The 6,883-nt window shown below is 32.2% G+C and overlaps 1 pseudogene; it reads left to right on the top strand.

The window, feature by feature from the left end:
* The first annotated feature begins 808 nt into the window (after positions 1-808).
* LOC114841411 lies at positions 809-5,948 on the top strand (annotated as a pseudogene).
* The last annotated feature ends 935 nt before the right edge of the window (positions 5,949-6,883 follow it).

Genomic DNA, 6,883 nt, shown 5'->3' with positions numbered 1-6,883 from the left:
CCAATGTACAATGTGTGTGCACGTGTATTCATTTTCATTCGTAGATTTAGCCGTTTGGAACGTGCTTAGCATGACAAAAATAACGAGTTTATCCGTAACCCGAGTGAGTACACTTAAATATACAAAAATAAGCAAATATTTATTTCTTCATTTTTTTGTGGAAATCGTTCTCGGCTTTTTCCAAGCATTACAAATTTATCAAAACTAACCCTAAAACGCGCTCATCGGAGGATATACCATATCGCATTGTTGAGTCTTGTGGTGAACGAAATGCACAAGGGCAAAAAATCGTCGAGATCGTTAACAAACAGTGGATTGACGAGGAGAACAAGGACACGAAGAAGGCCGTTTGTTATTATTCCCCGAAGCAGGATTATGAGAAAAGAGAGAAATGGTTGAAAAATCAAACGAAACGAAAATCGTCCTGGGGGAAATTCAACGTGGAGATTTTGTCTTCTGCAGGTGATTTCTGTTCGAATGACTATAATTTACGAATCTACATTGTGATATAGGGGTGGGTGGGGTAAAATGAACACTTTTGACTTTTTTTTTCAAGCGTCAATGATGCTTGACGTTTTGACGTTTTGACTTGTTGAAAAAATGGAATAATTTTTTTTTCATTAGAAAGAATAATTCTTCCCCTTTAAGATAAGCCTAGACTGAGCTCAATTAATAAATCCGTTTCGGGTTTATGAATATTTTTGAAAACGTCAAAAGTATCCATTTTACTCCATCCTTCACTACTTCGTTTTAAAATGAATACCATTGCTGTGAACTTGGAATTCTTTTCTTCATTCTAGAGTTTTCAATGGACTCTCTGGACACTAAATTTAAAATCATAACGTTCAAAGCACAAGATTAGATTCACGGCGCTAAAAGAGCTCAGCAGTATCACTTGGGGAGGAAGATGGAGGAATTAAAAAGCTCAATTCCAACTGCAGCATCAAATCAGGGAGAAGGTCCTTTAGCGAAATCTTTCTTGGGAGTGGAATTGCCAATATCATCTTTGAAAGATTTCTTGAAATTTGAGAAAATGTTGGAGCCCAAGGCTGATGAAAATTCTGCGAATCCTGATGCTGCACTTGAAAAACAGGAACTTCTGGTAAACTAATTCGTAATCGAGATAATATGCTTGTTTATGGAGGCTTCAATTCAGAGACAGTTGAAGGATTTTCGATTGATTTCTAGAGTATCTGTTTTATCAGGGAAACACCAAAAATCGTTTTTGTTGGAGAATTTTGTTAAAAAAATTGGAAATTTCTGGTATACTGTATACTGAAATTTCTGGGAATATTTTTTTTGCAAATTTAAAATTCCATTGAAGAATCAACAGAAACGATAAATTTGAGTTCAATTACTCCATGAATATTGATGGAAATCAGAAAAATACAGGTGGAGATATTTTTTAATTTTCAATTAATTGAAGATCAATATAATTGAACATAATTCAATACTAACATATTCATGTTTTCATAGGAAATTGCAATAAGTCAAGTTTTCGGTTGAATTATCTCGGGTCCCCATGAATCGTATTCAATGTCGATTCCGTGAAAATCACAACTCTATGAGATTTGATTTTTTTTTTATTTAAAAATCATTCGCTATCGAGATAATTTGATATTTGATATTTGGTGAAAATTTATTCAAAGTTGAAGGGCAGTTTACCTTAATTATCAATAATTGTGGATCCTGTTCGGAAATGAGTGGTTTTATGACACAATCTCAAAAAAGACATTTCCCCAAAAAAATTTCTGAGCTACAAAACAAAGTCCTAAGACACGTTTCCCCACAATTACTCTTTATTAAGATAATTCAATTATTTAGGAGGATTTATTTGGTGTTTAAGACAGATTAGCTTTTTTTCTTAGGATTGTGATCTGTTACGGAACGAGTTATTTCGTGACGAAAATTTTGGTGAATATCCCAATAGAAAATTTAATAAGCCCCAACAAATTTTTTAAAACATTTTTCCCTGAAACCGCTCGTTATCGAGATAATTAGATTATGTTAGGAAGGGTTTAATCCAAAGAAACTTGAACGGAGATTTCTCATGCTTTGGGCATTGTCGATTTATCTCTGGAGCAAGTGGTTTTGGGGAAAAATATGAAAGTTTTTTTTTTGTAGGAATCTCCCGCAGTCACAGAAAAGATCTGAAGACATTTCTCTCAAAACCACTCCTTATTGAAATAACTTGATTGTTTTACGGAGTGTTTAATTGGGGAACAGTTGGAGTGGGGTCGGAATTTATTTATTTTTTTTCGATCAATATTTAGAGAATTCGTTTTACTAAGAGAATATCGAAACTCATTTTTATCGGGAAATGTTATTGAAAAAAACTGTTAAAAAATGTTATCTGAAATTTCAGAGAATTTCGTTATGGCAAATTGAACATGTCATTGAAAAATCAACGGAAATTGTGAATTCGAGTTCAATTTTTGCATATAAATTGCTAAAAATCAGAAAAAGACAGGTGAAGATATTTTTGAATTTTCAATTAATTGAAGATCAATATAATTCAACGTAATTCGATACTACCCAGTCATGTTCTTATAGAGAATTGAAGTGGATTGAGTTTTCCATTGAATTTTCTTGATTCTTCCCCCCCCCCCCTTCAATCGGATTCAATGTTGATAACCTGAAAATCACAACGCTATGAGATTTGATTTTTTTTTATTTCAAAAGCATTCGTTATCGAGATAATTAGATATTAGATATTTGGTGAGGAGTTATTCAAAGTTGAAAGGCAGTTTCCCTTAAGCCCTCGTGGAAATCGGGTCGTCAAATTTTGACAAATTATGACATAAAATGTGAAATTATGTCAAAAAATGAGAAAATTGATAGATTTTTACATATTTTCATAGAATTTGATAAAATATGTCGATTCTGTCAGAAATTGCATCGTCATATACTGACAGCAGATGTCATATTATGTCAACTCTATAAAACGATATAAGCTGACAGATTTTTACATTTTTTTATCATTTTCACCCCGAAAATGACATTGTTCCTCATGATATGACAATAATATTTTCGTCAGATTTTGACATATTGCCAGGGCTCATCAAATGTCAGAATTTCTTAGAAAATGACTTATTTTGTCATAATATGATATATTTTTTTATGTCATTTTCTGTCCTATTTCAGCTTGTCATAAACTGTCTGAATCTGTCAATCAATGTCATAACCTAACAGAAAATGTCATAATATCATAGATTATATGATATTTATGATGTCAGAGGATGTCCGATGATGACATATTCTGACAATCATCTGTGGTCAGAATACCGTCAGCAAATGCAAGAATATGTCAAATAATGTCATCGAAGGGCATATACTGTCATAATATCACAGATTATATGATATTTATGATGTCATAGGATGTCCGATGATGACATATTCTGACAATCATCTGTGGAAAGAATACCGTCAGAAAATGTAAGAATATGTCAAATAATGTCATAATGTCATAATTTATGAAAAAATGACAATTAATGACAAATTCGGTCATTCCGGGCAGCCATTTTCTGTGCAAATGTGCCAATAAATGACATCATCCGTCAAAATTTGCCAACTTATGTCGGAATATAATATATTCTGACATATAATGCGATGAAATGCTATCAAATGACGACTTTGAGCCCAAGAATAGTTAATATATTGTCATATGATGACAGAATTTGTCAGAATTTATAAGATGTTATCATATTTCTGATGAGAAATTCTGACATTATCTGACCAACCCATCCCAAATTCCGATCATATTTTGTCAATTTCTGACGAGATTACTCAGATTCTGACAGAATATGACGGATTCGGATAAATTCTAACAAATTCTGACATAATTTCTACGCAAATTTCGGACATAATCTGTCAGAATTTGACATTTTATGTCATAATTTGTCAAAATCTGACGACCCGATTTCCACGAGGGAGGATATCCAAATACCTTTTACAGTTAGCAGTGGAAAATTATTGTTTACAAATTATACATAAAATTGGTCGTAATCGGAAAAAATTCTTATTTTTCAATTGTTTTATCAATTTCCTCCAAAAGTAGACTTCCCAATTTTTTTTTCAGATTTTCAAAATGTTTCCTAACGGTTCAAAGTCAAGAATCAAATTCAGACCTTCAAAGTTTAAATAATAAAATCATTGTAAAATGTCCGGAAACTTAGTGTCAAATGAAGCTTAATTGAAAGCTCTGATGTTCAACTATAATGGCAGAAAAGTCTTTCACTAAAAAAAATAGCCAAAGTACTTAGATATCCTTAATTCTCAATGATTGTGGGTCCTGTTTGGAAACGAATGGTTTTATGACATAATCTCAAATAAGACATTTCTGTAAGAAATTTTCTGAGCTACAAAAAAAGTCCCAAGACATTTTTCACCAAAATTACTCGTTATTGAGATATCACTTCAATTATTTTCAATTATTTTAAGGAGGATTTATTTGGAGTTGAAGGCAGCTTGGCTTTTTCTGAGGATCGTGAATTTTGTTACGAAATAAGTCGCTTCATGATGAAAATTTCGATAAACATCCCCATAGAAAATTTAATAAGCCCCAACAAATATTTCAAGACATTTTCCACCCAAAACCACTCGCTATCGAGATAATTTGATCATTTCAGGAAGGGTTTAATGCAAAGAAATTTGAGGGAAGGTTTACAGTGCTTCGGGCATTGTCGATTCATCTCTGGAGCAAGTGGTTTTGTGGAAAAATATGTTTTTTTTTTTTGTAGAAATTTCCCGCAGTCACAGAAAAGGTCTGAAGACATTTCTTCCTTTACCGAAATAATTCAATATTTAAAAAAACCTTCACTCAAAGTTTTCTTAGAATCAAATCGAATGCTGTTGATAATCAGCAATCCAAGAAAAAAAGCGAGTGATTCTAGGAGAAAACGTCTCTGAATCTTTTTCCTAGTCAAGGAGTACACGGATCTATTTATTTTTACATGACAATTTTTTTCCACATTTGCTATTAAACAACAAGGCTCCCACGAAAGCCCCTTTCGATCCCAAGTTTACTGAAGATTTGATAGTTGCTCTATTATTTCCGAATATTCAGAAATTAGTAACCCTAAAAATTTGGAGATTTTTCGTTATCAAAGTTGTCAAATCAATACGGGAGAATAATTTGAATCAATTCATAATTAATCGGTATCATTCACATTCCATATTTCACATTTCATTCATCTTTGGAAATAACTTATTCCCTCTCTCTTTATTCATTCCGTCCTTGTCAATGAATAATAGAAATCAGTCACACCTTCGAAACTTCTTTTATTGGCATCAAATCGATTCCTCATTGAATTTTAAGTACAGACCGATTTTTTGCCATTAAAAGAAAAAGGACAGCGTAGAAAATAGATTTTTGATCAATCATCTATCGAAAATATATCAATTCGAAGTTCTTCAAGCATCTCATGGATGAATTCTACTTAAACAATAGATATTTAATTCTTTCTTCAATTTTCTTAGGCCTCTCAATAGATACAAATGAAAGCAAGACATACAGACTAACGAACTTTATACAACAAAACTATCGTAAAATGGTTCGACGATAAACTCCTTTTGAGTTTGATAAAATTCCTAATATAAACTGTTTCTTAGTCCTATTTTGAAAGAGGTCATTATAAAAATCATTGAATATACATTTAACTGTGGAAAATCTCCTTGTGGAATTTCGTTCAAGTAATTGCTAAATTATTTTGACCGATCACAATTCGTTTTGTCAATATATTTTATAATTTTTCTACATTGGATCTGTCCAGAAAAGAGTGATGAAGACGTCTGCGCAGGGAACGAAAGAATGTGAAAAGAGTGTCAATGCAATCATGGAAGATCTATTCAAGAAGGCTCTGCAACAGTACTACATGGGTTGGGTCGTAAGGTAAATGGAGTCGCTAAGAAAAACTTCAGTGCTACGTACTCATTTGCGTGCATGAAAGGTGAGCTGATGGTCATTTCTGGAATTAATTGATGTCCTAATTAATCTCTATCATTGCTAAACATTCAAAAACATTCTAGGAAATTTAAAGAAAATGAATTGATTTCATGTCATTCCACGTATAAAACACTTCGATAGAAAAACCTAGCGCTTTTTCTAAGAAATTCTATTGAAGTTCTATTAAAATTGTACTTTAAAATTTCACTTGTTTTGCGCGCGGGTTCTGTTGAAAATTATGCAACTTAGCCCTGCGTTCCTCAGTAGATATGTATTCATAGAGAAAAACCTATAGCCCTTGAGTTTTCTGTATAGCTTATTCTGTTGGGATTTTTTGTATGAGAATTCTCAGGCATGAATTTTGCAAGTTTATTCCTTTGATTTTACTATGAGAAATTAACAAAAATGCAGCGAACAATATTTAAAAATTTTAAGCCGAAGAATTTCTACGGGAAGAATAAAAATCTATAGATTTTTTCTTATCACATATCTCTTAATAAAATGGCACAGTAAAATTGTATAATCTTCTATTGAACTGGCGCAAAAAACATAGAATTTTCTAATAGAATTCTGAAAGAACTCTGAGAGAATCCACATAGCATTCCAATGGAAATTCAATGAAATTTCGTACAGAATGCGCTAGATTTTTCCATTAATTTTTTTCATGTTTGTGTGAGACGTTTCGCAAATCATAATTTCGAACATAAAAAAAAAATAATTGACCGATTATTATTGTCGTTTGTTTGTTTGTGTTTTTCCAGAGAGTCATGAAGCTAAAATAATTGGCGAAACATCGCAAACTGAAAATTGCACAAATATTCTCATTTTCTCCAACATGTTTAGCAATTGGACGAATCTATAAATTTCCAATGAATAAAGGGTAACTATTTCCAATCAATTTTCCATTACAGAAGTTATCGAGCTCTCTCTCTCTCTCTC

The sequence above is a fragment of the Diachasma alloeum genome, unplaced genomic scaffold (genome assembly GCF_001412515.2).
Source record: "Diachasma alloeum isolate Michigan unplaced genomic scaffold, Dall2.0 Dall_scaffold_00396, whole genome shotgun sequence".
NCBI classification, from domain to species: domain Eukaryota; kingdom Metazoa; phylum Arthropoda; class Insecta; order Hymenoptera; family Braconidae; genus Diachasma; species Diachasma alloeum.
This window is presented reverse-complemented; position numbering and strand designations above follow the sequence as displayed.